This window comes from Pygocentrus nattereri, chromosome 26 (assembly GCF_015220715.1).
Source record: "Pygocentrus nattereri isolate fPygNat1 chromosome 26, fPygNat1.pri, whole genome shotgun sequence".
NCBI lineage: Eukaryota > Metazoa > Chordata > Actinopteri > Characiformes > Serrasalmidae > Pygocentrus > Pygocentrus nattereri.
Window position 1 is genome coordinate 20485327 of NC_051236.1, and position 27398 is coordinate 20512724.

Sequence of the window (27398 nt, forward strand, 5' to 3'; positions counted from 1 at the left end):
GAAAAAATAAAATATTAATTGTGGCATATGCAAACGTTTGGACTCTCAACTAAGCACATAGTAACACCACTTCTGCAAACATCTTGTAAATACTTTTTGTAGCCAGCTAGCATTCTTTCTAGTCTTGTTTTAGGACTTTTCACTTACTATTACATGCTTTTAGTTCTGCCACATTATGGGCTGTCTTGCATGCACAGCATGTTTAAGATCTGCCCACAAATTTTCATGTTCATTTCATGTTCTCAAATGTTTGACTAAGGGCAGTGTGAAAAAGTTTCAGTTTGCATTTCTTGAAATGCTGTTTACTGATGTTTAGTGGAATCTTCCATTGCCTACAATGTTTCCGGTGCCACTGACTGTCACACAGTCCCAAAGCATAACAGATCCACCCCCATGCTTAATAGTTTGCAAGGTGTTCACTTAATAAAATGTTGCTCACTTTTTTCTCCAAAGAGATCGGTTTTCACTACTTCAGTCCATTGCATTCAGTTACAAAAATCCTATAACTTCTCTAGAGGCTACTGAGGACATTCACTTTTAAGATGAGCTTGTAGGCAAGTTTTCCTTCAGATGACTCTTTCATGTAGATCATATTTGTGTAAGCAAAGCCATACAGTGAAATAGCGCACAACCACTGTTGTGTTAGCTAAACTAACCTTCTGTTGCTGTCATATGTGGTTTTTACTTTGCCTTTTAAGTTAATTCATTTATGAGACTTTACAACTGGAAAGGAGTTGAATCTTTTGAACACTGGTTATGATTTAAGTTCATTAAGTTGTAGTGCAGTCATGTTTTCTGGAAAGCAAATTTTTTTGGCATATTTTTGTCATTTTTAAATCAAAATAAAAGGAAAAATGTCATAAAAATGGACTTGAATTTACTGATACAGAATTCATTGCAATGTATCATGTAACTATGTAATTACATTCAAATAGCAAAACAACAGTAAACCATAGACTTCTAAATTTATTGCAAATCACAGCCATTCTCTCTCTAGAATCTCTGCTCTCTTTGCTCCTGAAGAACAGATGAGTTTTGGGTTATCTTAGCCAATCAAAATCCCTGATGTCTTGCTAAGCCCAGATATAAACATGTTTCACAGATGTACCGAAATCCCCTCCAGGCCTTCACCCGCACTTTCAGATGTGTAGTCCTTCAGGCACTCTGCTCCACTTCCCAAGCCCATTCCTCCGAGTGCCCATCAAGTGTTGATATCACACCTTCATGAAGCGCTGGCAGACCTACAAAGCTCTAATAGAAGAGTGTATGAAGAGATAACAGAAACAAGGATTCAAGGGTGAGACTCCACGCTGGAAGTGAGAGGATTTCACAACAGAATGTCTACTCATAGTAGACAGTTTAAGTAGACTTGCACTTATGCTTTTAACCACTGATAAAAAGCATGCATGTTAAAATTCCTTTTCTTCATGCTCATTTACACTTTGGACAGATAAAACAGCTTTTACATTCTTTTTTTCAAGGTAGAAGGGTTACATCATTGAAGTCTCTTTCTCTCAGATTTAATGACTTACTTCCACTATTGTGGAGAAGCAGACATGCTTAACAATGACCCCAAAAGCATGAATGAATCATTTTTATGAAGGGCAGCTCAAAGTTTTGAAGCATTGGCATCTAGGTCATGACAACAATTCAACAACACTCTTAGCCATAAAGATGCCAAAAAGAGTTCTTTGGAGCAATGCCATAGGACCCCTTTTGGTTCCTTGAAGAACCTGTAAAAAATTAAGTTCAGTTCAGTTAAACCCCCAAAAATTGTTTCATGTAGTAAAAAGCAACTGAACTAGTTTTATTCAACTAAAAAATAATTTCTATAAATAAAGTTTATTAAAATAAAAAAAAATCTAATAAAATAATTTTCCTTCACCTCAAGTATTTATTTAGATACATCTACAGGATAATTGGTAACACTTTACTGTTGGGTTCTGTTCATAACAGCGGCCTATAACCCTAATGGCTACTTAAACATTCATTTTCTAGGGCTTACACACACAACCGATAATAAAAACTCAAATTTATAGGAAATAACCATATAGATATGGGGAAAAAGAATGACAATGACAGATTGTCAATGAATGTCAATGATAATCATTTAGTAACACTTTACTGTAGGTTTCTGTTCATAAAGCTATATGGCACCTACATAAGCTTGTCATGACAACTGACATAACCCTGCATAAATGTTTATATATGCTTATTCTAATAGGCATCATTTGCTATAAAAGTAACATTTGCCAGTTTTGATCAAAGTCTTTAGTAGCCTTTATGACAGATATGCCTCTTGAAACATGTATTTATAAACATATATGTAGGGTTATATCAGTTGTCATGACAAGCTTATGTAGGTGTCATATAGCCTTATGAACAGAATCCTACAGTAAAGTGTTGCTAAATGATTATCATGGACATTCATTGACAATCTGTCATTGCCATTCTTTTTCCGTTTTTTTTTCGTTGTGTGTGTGTAAGCCCTAGGGGGCAGTCATGGGCTGGAGGTTAGGGAACCAGCCTTGTGACCGGAAGGTCGCCAGTTCGATCCCCAGAGCCGACAGCACATGACTGAGGTGTCCTTGAGTAAGACACCTAACCCCCAACTGCTCCCCGGGTGCTGCAGATTGGGCTGCCCACCGCTCCGGGCAAGTGTGCTCACTGCCCCTAGTGTGTGTGTGCTCACTAGTGTGTATGTGGTGTTTCACTTCATGGATGGGTTAAATGCAGAGGTGAAATTTCCCCGTTGTGGGCCTAATATGGGTCAATTAATCTTAAATTAATGTTTAAATTTGCCATTAGTGTTATAGCATGCTAGATGTCTCACTTATCCTGCCCTAAATGCATGACAGAATTCCAAGCTTGAGTCTGTGATTTTCTGCTTTATTTTCTCTGCAAAATCAATGCTTTGCAAGTATATCACTTGACATGGTCACACAATATGTTAATGATGTTTGAATTGGCTGTTTCATGAAACTTGCTCCACAAAGTTGAGATGCTTCCAACTGAGTTTCAAATGAATTGCAGGTGCCATTTCCCTCAAGTGCTATTTCGTTTAATGTAGGTTTCAACTAATTTTCCATGAAAGTTTCACTGAGTAAAGCCATCCTTGGATTTAGGCAGACTATGTTTGTTATTGTGCCTACTGTGCCTCTGTTGATGTGTTCTACACTATCGAAAGGTGTTTCCAAGAACTGCACATTGAAGCCAAAAAGCACATTTATTTTTCAGAGAGAAGGGCCAGGTTTGAGCCCTAGCAGGATTTGACCAACGAGAGACTTGTGCAATGTCCCTGATAAATAAGCAGAGGATTGTTTGTTTACTCAGTGAGTGACAAGAGGGAGAGGAGTGGCCGAGGGAAACAGATGGACAGGGTCTTCAGGGGGGTTCAGCTGCACTTCAGCGGCAAAGCTGTTTCACCTCACTGAGGGGTTTGACAAAGTCAGAGACACCCTCTCGTGTGCTTCTCTCTCCTGATGGTTGGAAATGAGCTCGGGCAGTCCCCCCACCACGCTCAGATCTGTCAGCTTGATTGGTGCCTCAGCAACACCTCACACTTGTGTTTGACCAGAGGACTCTGACAATCATGACAAGCAAATCAGCCTCTTCTCCTGCACAAATCACTCCTGGACACCAGCCTTGTCTTGCCAGTGAGGGTTAGCAGCCCATGGCTGATGAGGCCTACTTGCTCTTTGCAACACTCCACAGCTCGGAGGGACCACTCAACTATTTTGAGCTGAATACCAGGGGACGATTTCCACCCTTGTCCGTCACCTATAAAGCTCAGCTGACATTTTTAATCAGAAGGTGACACAATTGCACAAGGGGAATATTTAGCTGCTGGTAAACAGCCAGGGTCAGAAGGCAGTCATAATAAAATTTACAATGATCATGCATGTCAGCAAAGGCAAACAAAGAGAGGCTACAGCTGTGAGGAAGCAACCATGAGGCCAGCCTTGGACTGTTTGTATGCAATGTGGAAAGTCCTCAGGGCGAAGAATTACTTTGAGATAATTTAGACAGAAACACATAGAATAAAGCAGTGAAATGCCCATGATAGCCCAATTATTAGTGTTCAGATGGAGATATAAGCAGGACTGCATGCAGAGCTTTTTTTTCTCTCCTCCCTTTAATGCTTTCCAAGATTTCTGCCATGGGGATAACCTTGCTGGAGAGTAAGCAATTTAATAATTGTGCAAACCCACAAGGCCATAACTGCAGCCTTCTCTTGAACTGCAGTAAAATTCACTAAAAGGGCTCATTTGCAGCAAAGCAAGCTTTGATTAATGAGAAGAGACACACCCTATCTATTAGATGCTACAGTTGATTATGTATTCAATTCAATTCAGTTTGAGCCTATTGTCATTATGCATACACTGGTGTACAGCATAAGGCAATGCATTCAGACTTGGGCAGTAAGAGAACAGCTTGTTATCTTGGTACAGTTACAGAAATTGATGACCTTTTGACGACCTATATGTTCATTTTATAATTAGCTTTCGTTTAACCACCTTTGCTGCCATAATGCTAATTTCTGCTAGCATCTCTATGGTAATGGTATATTAGCATAAAGCTGAGGTGTAACTGTGGTGTACGTTCACTTTCCCACACTGGGTATTATAACATGGCAGCATTTGAAGCTTTAAAGACATTGAAACAGAATTCTTTATCTTTTATTTCACAGCTTTAAAGTTGACTGCTTTGGTAAATATTGCAACTGCCTACCTTTACTGAAGAAGCCAGTTTAATCTCTTTCAGTGACACAAAAAGATAAGAGATAATATCTCCCCCTTAAGAAGAACACTGGGCATAGGCATTTCAGTAATATGTGATCTAACCTAAAACTAAATACTACCATAGTTGGACAATGAAATGATAACATGCACAACTTACACTGTTGTTTTGTAAACTAAAAGGGTTCTTTGGAGGGATTCTATAGAAGAACTACTTTTGGTCCCATAAAGAATCTTTGCAAGATTATTTACTGTTTTCTGTTCTTAACGCTACATGTAACCTACATAAGCTCATCCTGACAACTAACATGTCCCTACATTCATGTTTTTAAATGCTTATTCCAATAGGCGTTATTCACTGAAAAAGTTACATTTACCCATTTTGTCAGTTAGCTAAGGTAGCCTTTAAGATGGATGATGTCTATTGGAATAAGTATTTATAAACATTTATATAGGGGTTATGTTAGTTGTCATGACAAGCTTATGTAGGTGTTATGTAGCCTTATGAACAGTACCTACAGTGAAGTATTGTTGATTCCTCTAAAAGATTTTTGTAAATTAGATGTGTGGGCTTTAAATGACTTTTTAAAGGAAATATAGATTATAAAGGTTCTGTACTAGAGCCATTCATGCATGCCAAGAATCAGTTCAGAGCCTCTAGTTTTAATAACATGCAGTATCACAGAGTTGCCAGTTTTAGCATGCCAATTTTAGTGTTACACTTCAAAATGTTACTGTGTCAAACCTTTATTACAATTCACATCTGTCCTCTATTTACTCCCTTTAAATCTACCAAACTATGTTGCTACTGCTATACGGAGAAGCAAATTCCCTCCTGCACAACCTGATTGCACTGCACAAGAATTTAAATAGTGCCTATTATGAAAGCAGACTAAATCACTGAGTGCTTCTCATGGTCCCATTTCAGGGCATAACACTAGACTGAAGAAGCACTGTTTGGCCTTGGGTTTTTAGATAGAGAAGGAGATGAAATGGTCTTGAGTACCAGGCTATAAAAGCTATAAATAAAATCGAAATAGCAGAATAGACCTAATAGGCCTAATATTTCTACCACAGATGTTAATTGCTGCTTAATGTTGGTGCCATAATTGTGCTCAGGCATTTACTGGGCTGTGTCTGTGAGAATGTGCTCTGAGAACAGAGACAGAAAGAGACAGGCTCCATCAGGTAACTATAGGCTGAAAAGATAATGTTTTTCAGCTACTATATGCTACCAACTGAAGCTTTCTTTTTTATGTTGGTGTCTGTAATTATGGACTTTGTTTCTGTTTTCACACGTTCACAATATCCTCCATGCAGTAATATGATTTATTCAGATGTACTGAGAGAACACAAAGAACACTAGTTTCCTGCTGATTGGTTCAGAGCTGTGGCAAAGCTTTAGTCATTCTGCTGAAAGCTTTCTTCTGTTGTCCTTCTGTGTGGAGGGCTCCAGGGAGCTCTCACTGCCCACTGGCCCTCTGGGAATAATGTCTCTACACTAACCTGTGAGAAAGAAGGTTCAGGGGGTAATTAAAGCCAAATATTAAAAGTTGGTCTGCCATCCAGGGTGAAATTTCAGATCAATGGGAGCCAGAGTGAGGGCCACTGTTTCCTGCCCAGGGCACTGTCCGCCTCACACTGTGCTGTGCAAACACTTGAACTGTAATTTCCATTCCAGAGGGAGACAACCTGTTACACAATTAAATAACACTAGCCTACTTACAGTGCTTATTGAAGTTTTAAAGCTGCACTATGTAAGATTTTTTTGTTAAAATGAAAAGAAGTAGTATTGCTCCTTTTGATGTTTGTGCACTCCTGAGTCACTCTGTAATGCCTGATATGATCATTTAAAAGTCAGGAGTGTTGGGTGGGATGTTGTGGAGGTTTTTCAGACCACATCATGAGCCTTTTCGTATTAATCTCATGTGCAAAGAAGGTCTGGCTCGACGTTTAGGTTTCAACTGCAAAATCAAAATCAAACTGATGACAATAGTAGAAAACTCACTCATATTCTCATAAGACACATAGTTCTCCAGGTTTTGCCTGAGTTCTCTTGAGATATTCTTTCAACACTCACAATCATCAGATTTATCCACTCAGAGAAGAATTCCAATGCACAACTAACATTACAAAATGTTCCCCTTCAGGTTACATGCAATTATACATTTCCATCAGAGGGGTCTGAAGATCATCAAATCTAACATAGTGTAGCTTTAAGATATTTCATTTTATTAAGATTTTAGTTTATGCTGTTCTACTGAGTACAGTATAAGAAGGTCTAATAGTATATTACTTTTCTGAAATGATAACTTTGCAAACATTTTTAACTTTCATTTTAATTTATCACAAAATAATGGGCAGCTGGACTTAAAAAAATAAAAAATAACAATTATAACACAAAAATGCTGAGACAAGGTCTTGTTCCATTTATCTGTACAATAAGTGTGTTTTCACTTGTAAAAATCCATGCAACATTGTAACAGTAGAATAAATCAAAATGACTGCTAATATCAGATGGATTTTTATATTTCATGAACAGCTCACAGCTTGATTTCATGGAATGAAGCACTGATTGAGCCAAAGCACAGCACTCATTTTGTGAATGTTAGTTGTATTTGTTGTAATATTACTGTTTTTCTGTGCAAATAATTACTCACTGACCAGATAAATTGCTTTTTAATGTCATTTTCTCACATCCCTAAAACTGTAGGAAAAGTTTATCATGAATAAGCCAACAGAAATAGTCCAAATTACAGATGATTTAAAATGATTCAGTCCACTTGTGACCCTTTGCATTCTGTTCACGTTAGGAAATGACAAATTACTAATGTCAGCTCAAGTTTGTCTCCTGTAGGTGTGTTTAAAGCTGTTCTTGTTGTTGTGTGTGACTGTGTGTACTTTCCAGCTGCTGACAAGAAAATCTAAAAATATCCACTTATTATAGTTCACTGTTTAAAATATAAACAGCAGTTATAAGGTTAGAGGTTTCTCTTCTATTTCTACACTACTGGATATAAGAACGAAATACCTTAGGAACAATAAGTGAGTAGAGGCTGGGGACCAATGCCTATGACTGGAGAAATTAGTTTCTTGGTCTCAAGTCAAGAAAATCTCAACTCAATTTGTTGCTTGTCACTAAATCATGGCTACAAATCACCAACTCCCATAGGAAATGGCTGGTCACCAACATGAACATACAGTTAGGATTGAAATATTTCACCATGATTCGATTCAACTCATTTATTTGAACACAGTCCAGAATTATCTTTTTTAAATATGCTGAATGTGCAAATGTGAATCGAGGAATTATTTACACATGCATGCGTTTGTTTAAAAAAATTAGTGCATCAATTCTAACATTTCAGATTTAGTCACCTTCAAACTGATGCCATATATCAACGGCGTCATACTCAACCACTAAAAGGGCCATATTGAAAAATCTTGACCAATCATGGGCCAGAGAACAACTATGTTTTCATTTTATTTTTAATTAATGTTTATGCTGAAATGCAGCTAGTGTGTATGGTGATGTGACTGGAGTGGAATTGCATAGAATTGTATAGAATTGAAGTGTAACCACTGTCCCATAGATTGTTCTTGGGGGAAGAGAGTCAGAGTACACATTACATTGCAATCCTGATGGAATTGTGTTTGACACATGGGCTACATGTGATGATCCCTACATAATGTTTACATTTGTCTGTAAGCCACTTGACCAAGCTAAAAGTTATGATTGTTAGTCATGCCTAGTGTTTTCATACCAGTGACGTTTTGACTGTGGTTAAACTTTTTTTAAGCATTTTAATTGGAATCTGCATCTTAAATAAAGAAATGTGAACTAGCAACGCTTCAGGCCACATGACTGTAAATATAATATCACAGACACCACTGCGGCTGCTTTCAGAAAATAGTTTTATTTGCTCCAAGAGTTCAAAACAACTGTCGCTGCAAATCACAGCAGAAAAACGCATGGATATTAAAAGAAGTATTATTGCATAGTGTTTATGTAATTTATGGTGATTATGTTTGCCTTTATGGGCCGATAACTGCTATCTCTCATGAAAAAGGCATATGAAAACCCAATGCAGCCAGCAAGTCTTGAAAATGCAAATCCAGCTCGAAATATAAATGACATGGAGTCACTTCAGAGGTTATCACCAACTCGTGCCATGCCTGAACAGTAAGGTGAGGCTGAAAAATAAGCAAAGGACGAGTGCTGAATAATTCCTTTGGGATAAGGCAACATTACCTTTTGTCCTTAAAGACATTTCTCGCAACAGTATTGCAGAAAGCGCCATGCAGGATTCAACAAAGACTTTAGCATGGCATGTACTAAACTGTGTAATGTGCTTTGCGTGGATGGTAAAGAAGTTCATTCGACTCTTGGTCTAGGGTGGTTATTCACAAAAGGAAAACAGGGATGATAATACTAGGACACAGTGAAGCTGTGTATAAGCCTGCACTAATCCTGCATATGGTGTCTGGTTTACCTCAGGCTAGAAAGACACTGACCAGGACTTTAACTCTCCATATGTTCAAACTAGGCCACTCTTGCTTCACAGCCTGCTATTCTTTGACATGCATCAAGAACTGGACTCACGTCGTCTCAGTGTGTCCACCAGCAGAGACTGAAGTGTCAGTCACACTTGCTGAGTGATCTGGGTGTGTTCCCTGATGGGTCAAGCTGGAGTGTGAACACAAAAGCCCACAGTGAAGGGTCAGCACCTTGCCTGATGGCTTTTGGCAACACACCACATGCCTGATGAGGTTTTCATGCAACACTGCATGGCATGGCTAATGGCTTGTAGTGGCACAATCCACCAAAATGAATTTTTACGCAAAACTGAGCACCTTTATCATGTCACCATCATGTGGAGGGACCTCATTACACTCTTGATGACCACTGAAGAAGTGTTTTTGTTTGGACAGTTGATATAGCACTGCATAACTGTCCAAAGAAAAATATAGATCAATATATAATATATCTATATATAATATATAATCTAATATATAATATATAATAAAATTGTACACATTTTGTAAAACAACAGCTCCACAGCTGCCCCTTATACTGTGTGAATATGGACCAGGGTAAATGATCTGACTAGCTTGTATCAGCACACATTCAGTCCAGGCTGAGACACTCCTTATAACTTCAGCTTGAATCGGTGGGGCTAAACTGCTGTGGGCTGAATAGGCAGCTATAGTTAATTGCATTGGTTTTCATGACATAACAATAACAGTGAATTCAAAATGGGCTGTTGTTGCAGCTTATATAGGCTTCAAATGATATTTTGTCATGATACGGGTACTTCAGTCAATGCAATGCAGCTGCTGGAGACTTAAAAAAGAGATACAATCATAGGCAAACATTCTAACACAGCCGATCAAATTACATTAGTGACAATACGGTAACACATCTTCCACAGAGTATCCACATAAATATAACATTTTTCTGCAGGTTTTCTTGCACAATTTCAATGTATTTGAGTTTGGCATGTTAGAAAAAAATAAAGTATAAAATATAAAAAAGACCACATTTTATGTTTTTTATTTTTACCAGTATATTAAACTGGTATTATTAACAAATTAACAGTATATTAAAGCAAATTATTATATTATTATACATTAAAATATATTACAGTGTGTTCACCATATAGATTGTCAACTTTCTTTTACTTAAAACTTCAACAAAAAAAAAAGCTAATATAACCTGGGATGACCAAACTTTTGTATATGGCTGTATATAAAACATAAAATACAAACTCCACCCTAAAACAAGAACTTCTAGGCCCTTAATACACTTTATTAAACTTTTAAGTTCTTTTTTTCATTATTTTTTTAGCAATTGCAATTAAATAGTCCTGAAATCTGGGGATGCTGCATCCCCCTCAGCGCCACCACGTCCTGTGCCTGTGGCAATGATATGTAATCCTTGGTAACACACTTCCTCTGGGAATTGATTTCTTTTGATTTGGGCATATGATTGTATCTACTTTGAGAATTCCTTCCTGCCTCTAAAAGCACAAGTGAGAATGGATGAGCTACTGTAAAATGTTACTGCACAGGATTGTTTTTCATAGATTACATTGCTTGTGTTACCACAGTTAAGGAAGACTGTAAGATGGATTGAAGTTCAAATAAGAAGCATTTTAGTAGAAGGTAATAAATAAACTACCATAATAAGACAGAGCAGCAACGGAAGGACAGAAGAATAATTCGAGTGTAAGTTGATCATACCATGAATATGAGCAAGGGAGTGGCATGTGAGGGAAATGAGATGGTAACTATTCTCCTATTCTCTCACCCTTTTGCCACAGACACTGCAGATCTATGAGAGAGAGAGTGAGCCTTGTTGCTAGGATACAGAGCATGGCTCTTTAAAGGGAGCGCCGAGGAAGAGAATCGGGGAGAGAGAGAGAGAGAGAGAGAGAGAGAGAGAGAGAGAGAGAGAGAGAATTTCCCAACTGCACTAATGGCTTTTCAACCTTGTATTGAAATGGAGCTGATCAATGAAAACAATTACACATATACCAGTATTTTCCCTTCATTCCTACCAGCTCAGTCTGAAAACATAAAAACGATCACAGTGAATTGGGGGGGTTGATGGTTTTTGAGATAGCACCATAAAATACTAATTACTGATAAAACCAACAGTGTGCAAAAGACCACCTATTGTTTACATTATTGTGGACCACTGCATGTTTCTGCTTAGAAGACCTGAATTTCTACTTCTTCTTCTCTTTCTTCTCTCTTTTTTTCTTTTTAGAAGAAAAAAAATCTGCATTCTTTAATTCCCAGAGTTCTCTTTCCAGGATAAGTTCTAGCAGCAGGAACAGCCACACCTGAGACGATAATGGTGACTGTGCTGAGTGCTGAACTCTCCAGCACAAAGAGGGGTTTGTTTAAAATGTTTGTGTGACAGGACGGAGGCATCATTAGCTGGTAGAGCTCGTGCAGACCGCGCTGCTTGGTTCAGAATGTGAAGACCTGCTGATGCCAACAGAAAGCAGCAATGCCTCGTCTCTCTCTCCCTGCGCTTGATGTCTCCATCAGGCAGACAATCGATAGATGTATGGCACTGGAAGGCACACTCGTTTTCCACCGAGACCCTGGCAATTCAACAACAGCTTGTTAGTAAAATCTCTCGACTCAGGGCTGCCATTTGAAAGTGCATTTTTTTTGCTTAATGTTATCTCTCCTCCAAACGCTAAGGAGTTTTATCTGATGAGCTCACCAAATTGGGGCCCTGTGTAATTACATTCTCATATTCACTTCTTACTAAATTAGCAGCTGACAGGCTGATTTTACATCCTGTGATTCAACACACATTTCCCTGCTCACAGTGGTGGTCATGAAGGATGTATTTGGCATAATATAGTCTAGTGTGTCACGAGAGGACAGAGGCTGTTTTTTCAGCTGTACTAACATGTTGTAACTTAATATTTTATAACTTCTGATGTTCAGTTCTACCTGAGAGTCAGTGTGAATTTATGACTACATGTATACATACAGTAACATGCAAAAGTTTAAGGCAGGAGTTAAATGTTTATAAATGTTTATTTGGACAGTAAGTGTTTCATTTTTAAGCCACTCCTCGAGAAAGCCCAGTGTTATTTGTAATTATCATCCAACAGTTGTTTTGGCTAATCAGTACTTCATTGTGTTAAATCAGAAGTGCTGATAATGGAATTTAATAAATCCTGGAAAAACCTGGATCCAACTCTTCAAACTAGCTCACAAGATTTTAAGTACTTTTCATGAAATAAAAAAATCTTGTTACTTTTTAATGTATTAATCATTATTTGCATTTATTCTAATGCTATATAGTGTTTTCACAAGCAAAAGTACACATATCAAGATTCTTGATAATAAAAACATTATTTCAGGTCCTAAAAATCTGATTGTAAAATGCTTGATATATGCCAGAGCCTATCCCAGCGCTCATTAAGCAGAAGGCAGGAAAAACCCTGGACAGGTCACCAGTCCATCACCAAACAGACACACACATTCACACCTAAGGTCAATTTAGTATTCCCAGTTGGTCTGACAGCATGTTTTTGGACTATGGGAGAAAACCGAAGTACCTGGAAGAAAATCACACAGGCACACAGAGAGAGCATGCTCCACACAGAAAGGACCCTGGTTGCCCAGCCAGGGCATCGAACCCAGGACCTTCTCGCAGTGAGGCAACAAAGTGCTAATGCACATTATGATGCTCACATGGAACACTAAGCATACTGTATGCTATATGTATGACCAAGAAACAGCATCCATGCATAAACAGTTTGAAATAGTACTAAACATACATAATAATCTGCTTTTCTTTAAACTTATTTTCTTAAGAACTAGAACTGGATCAATATCATGGAAGATTTTAAAGGGGTGGCTGGATTGGAGAGGGCCCCCTTTCGAAATCTGATTATCAACCTCAGATGCCACCTTCTCATTATATCTGTATTGGCGATTGGCACAAGAACTGTTGAAACTCATGCACTCCCTCTACTTTTGACTTCAAGTACTGAGTTGAATGAGCCTTTAAAGTGGATTAATAACATTGATTTTTAAATATTACTATATTTAAAAAAATGTCAAGCTATTCAAACATGTCCAGGAATTGATGTCTACCATTGATGTCCTCATCTTGGGATAACTATTCCTTTAAGAAAGTGACCTTTATCATCAGTGACTTCGCAGCCTTCATAAAACTTCATATTGACTAAACACACCTGCGTATATAAGTTCATTTTATGTAATATCTCTCACATACTAACTGAGGTGACGTTTGAGATGTCTGCCCTGTTTAATGCAATTAAAATATTTTAAGATACAGTATATAATGACATATTAAATATTTCATACAATTTAATATTAATCATTTAAAATCTTCTTTTTCTTCTTCTTCTTCTTCTTCTTCTTCTTCTTCTTCTTCTTCTTCTTCTTCTTCTTCTTTCGGCTGCTCCCTTTAGGGGTCGCCATAGCGGATCATCTGCCTCCATCTTGCCCTATCCACTGCCTCCTCTACTTTTACACCAACCATCTCCATGTCCACCTTTACTACATCCAGAAACCTTCTCTGAGGTCTACCTCTTCTCCTTCTACCCGGCAGCTCCATCTCCAACATTCTTTGCCCAATATTTCCACTATTCCTCCTCAACACATGTCCAAACCATCTCAACCTGGCCTCTCTGGCTTTATCTCCAAACTGCTCCACCTTCACTGTCCCTCTGATCTGCTCATTTGTAAATATTAATAATTTAAAATACTATATATATATATATATATATCCTGTCAATCAACACACTGCAACAATGTAATAATCTAAACAAGTAATCTTGACCAAAACACAGACACATTCACTCTAGACTGTCAAGTATAAACTTATGTATTTATTATGGGCTCACTGTAAATGAAACTATTGCCGCGGTCCAGCCTGTCATGTTCTTGTCAGTAACCATTTATATTACATTACAATTACAACAATTTCTAATACATTACAGTGGGTCAAGTAATTTTATTCCATTTTTGTTTACTGTTGCTATTGTTTGGGGAACTGTCTGATGTGGACATGGTGGAGAAACAAACTAATTTTATATAAAAAAATCCATCACTAGAAAAAAGTATTCTTATAAAAAGGATACAGTATCTCTTTGAAAATGACTCCATGTTTTCTCCAATACTGTAGAAACATAATTATTACATAAGTTACACCTTATTGCAAAATAGAAAATGTATAAGCTTGATACAGATGTTTTCTGTATGTATATAATCTCATTACAATGAGGATCATTCGAAGGAATTAAAAATCTTTAGTCATTTATTAAGCACAAGTACATTTATTAAGTACAAATTCTTTGCTTTATTATTGAAAATAAAACATTAATTTAGCATTGGCGTGTTTTAGTGTTGTATGTTGTCGGTGTAAAAGCTCTCAATGCCATGCATTACAGTGATTTAAGCATTGCAAAGGGGGTTCAAGTCATGCATTGCAGCAGTAAAATTACTGTAATGCATGGCTTCTATTACAAATGGGATCTGGGAACCATATAAAATCATTTTGCACTACGAAATCAATTTAGCAGTAATGTCAGTTTCAGACATGATTTATGATTGAATGTTGTCTTGGGTATTTATAACCAAATGTTTCTCTTTGATTGCTAAGTAAAATCTTTTTTTATTAACTGCAAATGAATAAAGCATTGAAATAATGATAGGAGCCACGTGCAGTGAGCTACAGGTAATGAACCTTAGCCATTTCATTATAATACCTCATAATCCAGCATGCTAATGTAAAGCTTCATCATTTTCATGACATCTGGAAACGTGCCCAAAATAACATAAAAATGATTACAATCATTTGTAAAAATCTAGTGCAACTCATATGTTTTTCTGCTATGTAATCAGTTTCAAGACTCAAGATCAACCACATTATTTTATCTCTCTGAATCATAGTTATAAATATGCTTTGAATTTTGATGGCAAATTATATATTTCAAAAGGGCCACTAGTCTTGCATTCAAATAAGATACTACTCTACCGAGTGTTGTGGTAATTTGAAAGACAAAATTACTAGAGCACTCAGCCATGGAGGAAAACTAGGATTACAGCCTGGATCTGTGCCTACATGCTTGAAGCCTTCTGATTAGTTCTTTTCAGGAAGAGGATAAAATTGGCAGCTTTCGAAAGGCCAAGTTTGATGACTTACAGTAAGAATGCATCAAAGTTGTATGCCTGGTCTGCCTCAGAGCCTTACATAACTTGACAAGCAGTCATAATAAATTATTCTCCTCAGAATTCAAATGTGCTAAAAGCTAATGTTCTGCTGAAGACCTGATTACCTCTTCATACAGGCTGCTCCTGAGTAATTTGGACAAGTGAAGCACCCCCTGAATCGTAATGCTGGATTATATTTACATCGTTAGGATTTATGCCTTAAATGAGATCTGTATGATCTTGAACATTTCACTCTACAGTCTACAACTCACTCCTGGACTATCAAAACAACTCAGAGTTCAGAACTCTCATGATTATTTTCTATAACTGTGACTATTTGGTTAATATAGCAGATAATTCCAAAACCTCTCAGTGTAAGTAAATGAAAATATTAGTAGAACACTTAACCTGCTGTCAGATGTCAGTACTTGATAAACCTACCAAAGTATGACATAAATTGTCCAGTGGTTCAGCCTTATGACATACACACACTGAGCACTTTATTAGGAACATCTACCTTCTCGATTTCTACTTTATGGCTACTTTATGACTTCTATGATCTTTCTAATAGATCTACCTTCTATTCTCAGTCCAGCAGTGACACAGGTGTTTAAAAACTCCAGCAGCACTGCTGTGTCCGATCCACTCAGACCAGCACAACACACACTAACACCCCACCACCACATCAGCATCACTGCAGTGCTGAGAATGATCCACCACCCAAATAGTACCTGCTTTATGGTGGTCCTGTGGGTGTCCTGACCACTAATGAATGGGGTAAAGGTGGAATAACAAGGTATGCATAGAAACAGATGGACTACAGTCTGTAATCATAGAACTACAAAATGCAAAAGGGTAAGTGGATCTGATTTTTTTTTTAATACTTCTAGATACAAGGTGTATCTAATAATGTGCTCAATGAGTGTATAATACATAGCTAACAACTATTCCTTGTATTATACTCAGTTTTGAAGATTATATAATTCTATGAAACAGCAGGCCATATTTTTTTCATATATCCATTTTTACCTAGATTTCTTTTAATTTACACATTTCCTCTCAGACATATAATCCAACGTAGTGTTTAAACTCTGTTCTGATTCACAAGTTATATTTAGCTCCATTTGAATGTATAAAAGACAGAATACATTGCTTTATTACATTTGCAGTCCTGAGCTGGTGATAATACTCAGCATTATTGCCCTAATTTGCTGCATTAGTGTGGCGTACACAGCTAGCCTACAACACTGCAGTTACTGGGAACAACTGCACTAAAAAAATATTTATTGGGCCTCTAATATATGTACTAACACAATTGTACTCCTATTTTCCATAGAAAGATCCTGTTTCTTAACATAGCTCATCAGTCAGTTTCCAACTGATATCGCAGTGAGTAGTATTTTAAGTGGAACTGACAAACTGTGATTAGTTTTCTAAATAACTCCGTAAAGGATGCTTTGAGAATGAATCTGGACAGCTGTGTCTGAAGTGCTCATTCTCATTTTATCCTTCACTTTGTGATGGGAGAGACAAAAGTGGGAAGAGTTTTTACTTACAGCTTTATATGAGGAGAATTAAATACTTGAACTGGGTGCAGCAAGCGTTATGTAAAAGTAAGACTTGAGTTAAAAAAAAAGGAATAGGAACTTCAACTAGACACTTATCTCCTCCAGACAGACACCATGGCTTGCACTATAAAACTGCTACTTCAGGCATTTCTCAGATAAATTTGTATGTCACTGGAAAAGCACAAGGAAGATTTCACCTCAGATTTTAGAAGCATATACCCATAAACAGGGCTTTCAGACTGAGGTCCAAACCACAATGCAGGTTTGAGCTCACTATCAATGAAGTTGATACTCAGGTTGCTGCCCAACAATTCTCAAGCAACTGCTGGAATTCACAGACATGACCAAATGCTGTGAATGTACAAAGCATCATTATTTTTTATCCTCTGTTATAAACCCAAAGAGGTATATTACCTTATTCAAAAGTGTGATAACTATAGTAGGGGTCCAAGTCCCTCAGTGGGAACTGACCCCACAACTTTTTACTTATCAGTGACACTGTATTGATGTCTGCATTGTTTATTGTCACCTGTATTGAACAAGAAGCATGTAAGAATTGGATGCCCAAAAACTTCACAAAATCAGATAAAAATAATTTCTTCAACAATCTGAACAAATAATCAAAAGTACACTCTAAAAATTGCTGGGTGGTTTCTCGCTTCCATCACCTCCCTCTTCTTTGAAGAGCCAGCTGGAGATTAGCTGAAGAAAGTAAGTTTCTAAAATTGAGTTTTGCCATTAAATCAGGATACAGTTAAACATAAGTTAGTTAAATTTATTTCTGCTTAGGTTAGAAATGCAAAAAAACTGAGAAACAGGAATTGGAGTGGAAAGTTAAAGCAGCGCTATATAATATTTTTGTTAAAACTGGAAGAAGTAGCATTACTGAGTATGGAGAAAAAAGTAAACACTAAAATATGGTATTGTGTGTGCTGCTGTGAGTTGCCCTGTAAAGCCGGAAATGATCATTTAAAAGGCAGAGGTACAGGTTTGTTGGAAGTTTTTATGTATTAATGTCTCACACAGGCTCAAAGGTCTGACTCGATGTTTAGGTCTCAAATGCAAAATCAACCTTGTACAGATGAAAATATGATTCACTCACATAATCAGAAGACACGTCCTTTGCAAGTTTTGTCTGAGCTCTCTTTGAATATTCATTCAGCACACTCGCAAAAGTCCGAGTCATTCGCTTGAGGGGGTTCGAAGCACAACTGACATTACAAAATATTCTTCGGCACTTCGCATGCAATCTCCACATCCGCAAATCCTACAGTGTTTAAGTTAACTAACAAGCTAACGTTAGGGTCATATGTAACTCATTAATAGATGTTTTCTTTTGTTCTATTCAGCTTCTTAAAATATACAAATTTGCATAAGTCACATGTATCATGTTCCAAACTACAAATGTTTAAAAGGAATTGGTGGAAGCACCAATGATGAGAGGCCTACATACACCAATGTAAACACACAAACGTGAGCATGCACTTACTGTTGGATATTTTATTGTGATGTCTAATGCTTTATAAATGAATATTAAAACACTAAAACAAATAATATGATTAACAGGAATAATAAACAATGATTACATTATATTGTCTGTTACACTGGCAGTTTTTTTTCATTTGAAATTCTTAGTCTGACCTGCATGTTGTAGTGCATGTTTAGTAAAGTAGCTCAGTAATGATATAATTAAAATAAGCAGAGAGAGCAAGCACTATTAATGACTGTTGTGGCATAGTCAACAAATGATCTTATAGCAAATACATGTTGAAAACACACAGAATAATTGCCTGTAATGAAAACAAACAACAAACTGTTTTAGCCTTACTTAAATATTCCCACTCAGTCCAGTCTGCTTCTCCACCAGAGTGTGGTAGAGTTCACTTGTTACAACCATTAACATCACTAAAACAGGTTTATTATGAGCTATAGTCTATTGTGTGATCACCTTTACCAGGAGCAAATCGCTTTTTCCAGATTAAAACACTGCAGAACCTTTCTAACGGAACAATAAATAAACATAGCTTGCCGTTTTCTCTTGGCCAAACCGTCTTTTATAATGTCCCATTTCTTAAACTGTCACTCTCAGTCTACAACACTCCTGAAGAAGATGGCTAATGTTAACGTGCCATATTGGCTATGGGAGCTAACTAGATGGCTAGCTGATGTTGACAATGTACACAGTGAACTAAAAATCCCCTTCTTATTTTCCTGCACTTTGTTTTTGAGCTTTGCTCTCATATATTTTACTGTAAGTACTTGGTAAATGTTTCAGCTGCCTATCAGCATCAGAGCAGATGTTCTGAATATATCTAGCCAATCAACAGTTACAGATGTGAACAACATGTGAATAACAATAATCATTGGTGCAGAAGTGAGTAAATGTCATTAAATTTAAAAATAAATGAATAAATAAATAAAAAGCAAACAGCAATCAGAGGCCCTGAATTACATGTGGTACCTGGTCCCAAGTAAGCCCGTGCATTAAACTGTTCCTGGTTTCACTGCACTGGCAGACAATAATCACATAATGTTATACAAATAAAAGATAGTAAAGTTAGCTGTTAAGATAGCTTCTAGGCTAAGCACTGCTGCACACTGCCATCAGCTATGGCTCTGAGGTCTTTTATTCAAGTGGTCACATCATTTTAGCTTGCTATGACAATTGCAATTTAGCTTGTGAGAGACTTGATTCTCAAAAATATGTTGATAATGTCAATTGCACAGGGTATGTATTACATCTTGCATTACTACATTACTGCCTTGAATTTGCACCAGTGTTTATTACACATTTTTAAATGAGTAAACACTGCAAGAGAGAGAGGAGGACAATGGGGGGAGAGATAGTGGATCAGGAAGTGTAGAGAATTAGTAAGGTGGAAGTGAGGGCAGCTTTAAAAAGGATGAAGCATGAAAAGGCAGTTGGTCCAGATGACATTCCTGTGGAGGTATGGAGATGTTTAGGAGAGAAGGCAGTGGACTTTTTAACCAGGTTGTTTAACAAAATCCCGGAGAGTGAGAGGATGCCTGATGAGTGGAGAAGCAGTGTATTGGTCCCCATTTTTAAGAACAAGGGTGATGTGCAGAGCTGCAGTAACTACAGAGGTATAAAGTTGATGAGCCACACCATGAAGGTATGGGAAAGAGTTGTTGAAGCAAGGCTAAGACTAGAGGTTCAGATCAGTGAGCAGCAGTTTGGTTTCATGCCCAGAAAGAGTACCACAGATACAATTTTTGTGTTGAGAGTGTTGGTAGAGAAGTACAGAGCTACATTGTGTCTTTGTGGATCTAGAGAAGGCATATGATAGGGTGCCAAGAGAGGAACTGTGGTACTGTATGAGGAAGTCAGGTGTAGCTGAAAAGTATGTTAGGGTGGTGCAGGACATGTATGAGGATAGTGAGACAGTGGTGAGGTGTGCAGTTGGAGTGACAAATGGTTTCAAGGTGAAGGTGGGGTTACATCAGAGATTCTTGTTTTTCACCCTTCTTGTTTGCAATGGTGATTGAAAGGTGGACAGATGAGGTCAGGCAGGAAGCTCCATGGACCATGATGTTTACAGATGACATTGTAATCTGTGGTGAGAGTAGAGAGCAGGTGGAAGAGAATCTGGAGAGGTGGAGGTTTGCACTGGAGAGGAGAGGAATGAAGGTCAGTAGAGACAAGACGGAATACATGTGTGGGAATGAGAGGGAGGCAGGTGGAAAGGTGAAGATACAAGGAGTAGAGGTCGTAAAGGTGGATGACTTCAAATATCTTGGCTCAACCATCCAGAGCAATGGACAGTGTAGAAAAGAGGTGAAGAAGGGGGTGCAGGCAGGATGGAGTGGGTGGAGACGGGTGTCAGGGCTGATATGTGACAGAAGGATAGCAGCAAGAGTGAAAGGGAAGGTTTACAAGACAGTAGTGCGTCCTGCTATGATGTATGGTTTGGAGACTGTGGCTCTGTCTAAAAGACAGGAGGCTGAGCTGGAGGTGGCGGAGATGAAGATGCTGATTTTCATTGGGAGTGACAAGGATGGACAAGATTAGAAATGAGCAGATCAGAGGGACAGTGAAGGTGGAGCAGTTTGGAGATAAAGCCAGAGAGGCCAGGTTGAGATGGTTTGGACATGTGTTGAGGAGGAATAGTGGATATATTGGGCAAAGAATGTTGGAGATGGAGCTGCCGGGTAGAAGGAGAAGAGGTAGACCTCAGAGAAGGTTTATGGATGTAGTGAAGGTGGACATGGAGGTGGTTGGTGTAAAAGTAGAGGAGGCAGTAGATAGGGCAAGATGGAGGCAGATGATCCACTGTGGCGACCCCTAAAGGGAGCAGCCAGAAGAAGAAGAAACACTGCTCATTTCTGCTTATAAGGTGAAATACAGCTGGTTGCTTTCAGTTAACTGCTATGTTTTAAATTATGTATGCATGTAGCATTAATTAACGTGCAGAGCGTGATCAATACTTTCACCTTTTTCCACGTGTAGCTCTTTCACTAGTGCAGTACAAAAGACTAAGAGAGGGTTGCACACTAAATAATCATGTTGCATCACTTATTACAAATTGCATGTCAGTTTTGCATGAAAAGACATCCATCTTGGCAAAAGTGATGTTTGTGTGATCCAACTGGACATTTTCCAGGGCTGGGCTCTGCAGAGCTGACACAGATTGTTTAAAAAAGAATACATAGACCATCATTCTTGGTGCTTGTCTTCATTTACTCAACTGTCTTTTCACGTTTAATACGAGGCCGTAATGTGACAGGGGGTATTGTGATGAGTTGTGCAGGTTTCCAGCCCAAGAGGCCATGATTCACAGTGATTTAATTGGAATAATGTATGAAATGAGTCACTCTTGCAGCCAGGAACGTTAACTCCCAGCTCCAGCAGCCTCGACAGAGATCAATGCACCTAACCTCAATTCAAGAAAACATCCTTTAATGGACACCCTGGGGACCTGTGCCGAGCCTCTTCTCTCCACTTATTTATTTATTTTAATTTGTCCAACTGTAGTGCACACTTTTTAATTATCCACCAGAGACAGAAAGGCCTGTGTCATAATGTAATTTTTTATCCTGTCAGACTAAACAATACCATTCCATCACCTTAAACCAATCCGTAACATATGTGGGTTTATTTTCTCAGTGACGACTGATGGTGCAGACTAGAAAACACTAGAAATTGTCTGGCTTGTAGTTCCAGGAAAGAAAAGTTTGAAGTTATCAGCACAGCTGCACAGGTTTATAGCAGGAGCCTATTGGCTAAAATTAATGAGGTGTTAGGATGATGACATGAAATAATATAGATTTACTACAACAAATGACATTGTTTTAATCCCTCTGAGGCGGGAGAGAGGTGAGGCAGAAAATTGCTAAAACGTGTTACTCTCCCTTTGTTTTAGCCATTATTTTCTATATGGAAATGAAAATGACTTAACTCTTTGTTCCATATACAGAGTTCATCATCCTCAGACTAAACTCCCAGACTGAGCAGCTATTATCTTAAACTATGCTATATGTTTTGCAAAGAGCTGAAACTTGGTAATAATTGGGGGATGGGGGTGGGGGTGTATGTCACGAGGCAATAGTCAACATACATAAAATTAATTAAACGCCTACAATTACAGTTATTATACTGTCATGATATCAAATGTTGTATATGTCAATATGAAAAACAAACAAACAAAAATGGATAATAATGCATTGCATGTTGCTATAAATGCTGTAGATAAATACCTCAAGTAGGTTGATGTGATAATTATTTAGCACAGAAATGATTATTAATAACCCACATGCATTTAATGTGTGAATAAACACATGGTTTTTGCATAATTTACATTATTTTTCACATTGTTATGTTATGTGAAAAAAACAATCATATGAAAATGTTTTCACATGTCTTGCTTTTTCGTTCCCCACATTATTCATATGTGTTTACTGGTAAACATAAGTAATTTTACAGACGTCTTATATGAACTCATATGTGACTTTTCTATAAGAAAACAGTTCTAAACTCCTATAAAGCACCTGAAAGAGTTCTTCTTTTGTTACAAGCTTGACACCATAACAACTGAAGAAACTTGCCATATAAAACCCTTTTCAAAAAGGTCCTATATAGAACCATATACAACACATTCTCCATCAGTCAGAAAAACATTTCACCATGCAAAGAACCATTTCAGCATGCAGATGGTTCTTTTAGTGTTCATTGTTCTATATAGTACCATTCTCCTTACTAAAGAACCCTTGACAAAGCATTTCTTAAGAAAGTAAATACATATTGAAAATGACTGCATTTATAACATAGAGGCATGGCAGGTTAGTGCTTCTTTCTTTTTGTCATTACTGACTATGACTAAACGAAACATCTATCTATTTTGGGTTTAATTGGAGCTTTAAAATGTGTGGGAATAATTACAAATATCTAACAACTCTTTCACAGCTCAGCCATTCTGAACAATTTAAAAAGTCTATAAACTTAATATAAGTAAATGACAAAAAGACATTCTCATATAAAATAATTGGAGTGTCTGTTTCAGAGAGTAGACTTTTTCTGAGATGCTAATGCTCTATATGTGGATGCGTTTTAGTTTTTTGATGTTGATACAAATGAAAGGTGATTAAGCTAGCTGCTTGGCTAAGTGCTGGTTCACACTACCAGAAACATTTTTTTGCCAAATAACTGAATAACTGTACAGTGTGTGTGTGTGTCACACATATCCAATCCAACAGCCAACCAGTTTTAGCTTGTAGTGATTGCACAATATCACTGATGTGGGAGATGAAATTGATATGAAATATGAAAATTCTCAAAAATGTACTTGTTTTTCAACAATAATTGTCGAAAGGAGTGGGAGGAGTCCCTTACAACTCCTGCTGGTTTTGTGCCAGTGTGTTTAATAGGAAACCTAATCAGACTACCTGTATAAAAAAACATATTTCTCAAACAATTTAAATGTATTTATTATGTTTTGTGCATGCTGTGTTTCAAATGGGTTTAGTGCACATGTATGCTGTACTCCAGTTGTTTGGTATGTGGTCAGTTTTGACAACACACAGGTAATTAAAAGTAAAAGACAGTAATTGGCCAGGGTGAATCATGTTAGATTTGTGTTTTGCTCTCACTGGCTGTTCCGAGTACTGAGGCGTGGCTTTACGATAAGCAGCAGCATGGCATATCTTCACAGCAAGCATCGATTATTCATCTGGGAATAGCATTATTTTTCTCTGTCTTCTTCTTATTACCACATAGAATTTTCTTTCACATTGATATTGTAATGAGTGTCTTCAGTGCAGGCAACGTTCTCCTGCCTCTTTTCTCACCCGTGTAGGAGTTTCCACAGCTTTGTGTCACCCGTTATGAAAGGATTTTAAAAGATTTATGCCCTCTGAATCTTCAAACAGCACTACAGCACATCCACAAATGGTAGCATGAAATAATGGACTGGACCATGTGTGTTAGCACAGTTTGGGACTGAAAGTTGATAGTGCTTTTGGACTGGATTTGATTAATTAAATAATGCAATAACGCAAGAAATAATGGCCTACCACTACGCATGCCACACATTCTCACCAATTAGACACTATAAGGCAGTGTAACCCTGGCGCATATGCTGTTCCTCAAAGAACATTCATAACACAATATCATTCAGAGCTACATTTCATGCCCATAATTGCCATTCTGATTTACCACAGACTTATGCCTGCTTCCGCCCCCATAATGTGCACCTCTATAAGGACACTAGCATGTCACACTCCTCGCCAGTCGACACAAACCACTGACAGGCCACATGATCAAAAACCAGAGCTGTCACCACCTCACATTCTCCCTTTAATGCTGCTGGGGAGAGCAAGGGCACAGTGAGATACCTTGGAAGTAGAACTGTGTTCTTTATCGTGGTTAGACACCACCATTAAAGCACCCCCTACAGGGGAGGACAGATTTGATGGACACTAAGGCGGTGCACAAAGGGGCTCCACATCCCACCCTTAATGAACGGTTTCATACATCCCACGTTCATTAACATACCTTGTTCCTTCACCATCACAAGAGCACTGAGGTGCTTGTTGTACTGTGCAGTGAGATGATGCAGTGAGTTCCTAGGGGGTACTTTAGACCACCGCTTTAGACAAGAGCTTCTTGATTGAAGTTAAACTCCACGTCTTCACTCCGCTCCTCATTTGTATTGCAAGCTAGGTATGGAAGCAGGAGAAATTACCATTCAGAGGTATAAATTATATTGTCAGGCAGCAGGCTCGGAGAGATTCGACAGGTCATCTTACCCTGGAGTGAGTAGAGGAGAGAAACAGATTAGCCTCTTATTATGGGAAAGCATTGCGACAGAGCTGGATCATGGGCCAAGAGCCTTGATTATCCTTCTATCATGTCAAAATCATTAGCTGGACCTTCATGTCTGTGCCTCAGTTATTCCAGCCATGAACAACAGAGAGCAAAAAGAGGGGGTTAGTAAACAATTGTTTATACGTGCCAAGTGAAGAGATTTTCAATAACACACCCCTTACCCTTGCATTAAGGCATTTCATTATGTGTCATTATGTGTTGTTTGTAAAGATAAACTCGGCCCCAGAGAAGAATTGAGCACGAACGATGACTTCAAAGTGTCTCCGCGCCTGAGTCGTGAGCTGAATGAGTCATTTGATGCAGTAAATTAGCATTTCAGTCAATGGTGTTTACCCAGCACTGTTTCAGAGAGCACTGAGGATTTCCCACAGTGACTGTGTTTCGAACATTGCGTAACCTCAGACACTTCACTGGAACCCCAGGATCCAACATGACACTCATGCTTCGTGAATTTAAACGATTAAAGAAAAGAAAGTTAATTAGATGGATTCTCCTGATCATAAGTCCCACATTTGGAACGTCATGTAAACAAGGATTGTATGATTCTTTTGCCTAAACCGACTGCCTGTCATTTGTATTTCCCAAGGTCTGATGTATTAATAGTATTATTCATTCATGCTGAATGGAATCTTCACTCTTTTCACAGTGCTCCATCCACTGGCTCCCCTATTAAAACACATTAACTACCAATTATGCACTAATTAAAACAGATCAGTGCATGGGGCCTATGCACGGAGCAAATTAGTACATTCTTCTGGTTGGGTTGCCTTAGAGATCATTGGAAATGTATTCAAATATCACTGAAGAAGGTATGGTTGCCTCTTGAGAATACTTAGCCTTTGATGGATAATTGATCAAAATAATAATATTTGGTCAGCATTATTCCAAGAGAATTTAGAAGGTGAAATGAGAGTGAAGACAAAACCTTTCTTCCACAGTGTCCTCTATTAGTCATGTCCATTGCTTAGTATTCAAATCTATCAAAATGTATCTGACATTGCTGCATATATTTTTTACAGTAGTTTTTATAGTAGACATTTTTTTCAAAGGTCTAAGGCAATGATTAATTTTAATGAAGTACACATTACCTAAACTAGGTTTAGTATGGTATCTCCTTGAGGAGAGGTTTGGAAATGGTTAAACAAACTAACACATTCTTGACCATTTACATAAACCATTTATAAGCTATGCCACATCATTAGCATTATGTCACTGGCATGCACAGTGAGCTACAAAGTCAGTTGTCATAACATACATCTAATTTCTTTCAGAAAGTGTCCTGACACAACACGATATCAGAAAAAAAAAAACCTTAGAATCGAGCTTAAGAATCAATAAGCTTAAACAGCCTTATAAACACTACCTTACAGTAAAGTGTTACCTTCATTTGTTTACTTGTATTCATTTTAATGTTAGTGTTTTAGAATAAATACATGTTTATTGCCAAGAAAAATGGCTTTACATTTTTTTCTCTGATGCCTAAGACTTTTGCACAATAGTACATGTGGCACCATGTTTGTTTTACTCCTTAAATCACATTGCCACTTGGACTGGTACAGATACACCTATTTAAAAGTGGTGAAGATTTGTACTTAGCAATACCTTTACGAATTCCCATACTGAAACTAGGGCTATGTCTGAAACCATGCAGTATATTGCGCACTAATATAGTGCACAAATGAATCATTTTGTAGAGGTGTTTGAAAACGTAGTGAAGAATATCAACAATACACTGTAATAGAAAACATACAAACAATGTGCCCTCCCTGACATGGAATAACCATAATGTATTGCTGTTTGATTTGAAGCTGACATTTTTCAGATGTTTGTGATGGAATGTGACTACTCTTACAGAGTGACAAACAAAGCCATATGATACACCGATCAGGCATAACATTAAGACCACCTCCTTGTTTCTACGTTCATTGTCCAATTTATCATTTCCACTTACTATATAGGTACAGTTACAGACTGTAGTCCATCTGTTTCTCTGATACTTTGTTAGCCCCCTTTTACCCTGTTCTTCAGTGGTCA

General features: G+C 37.8%; 1 long non-coding RNA gene across 1 annotated transcript; it reads right to left on the bottom strand.

The window, feature by feature from the left end:
* Positions 1-999: 999 nt before the first annotated feature.
* LOC119262507 lies at positions 1000-27293 on the bottom strand. Its single transcript, XR_005129705.1, has 3 exons — positions 25286-27293; positions 25032-25195; positions 1000-1251 (listed from the first exon to the last, which is right to left on the bottom strand). It is a non-coding gene; the product is annotated as an uncharacterized LOC119262507 (long non-coding RNA).
* Between the last annotated feature and the right edge of the window lie 105 nt (positions 27294-27398).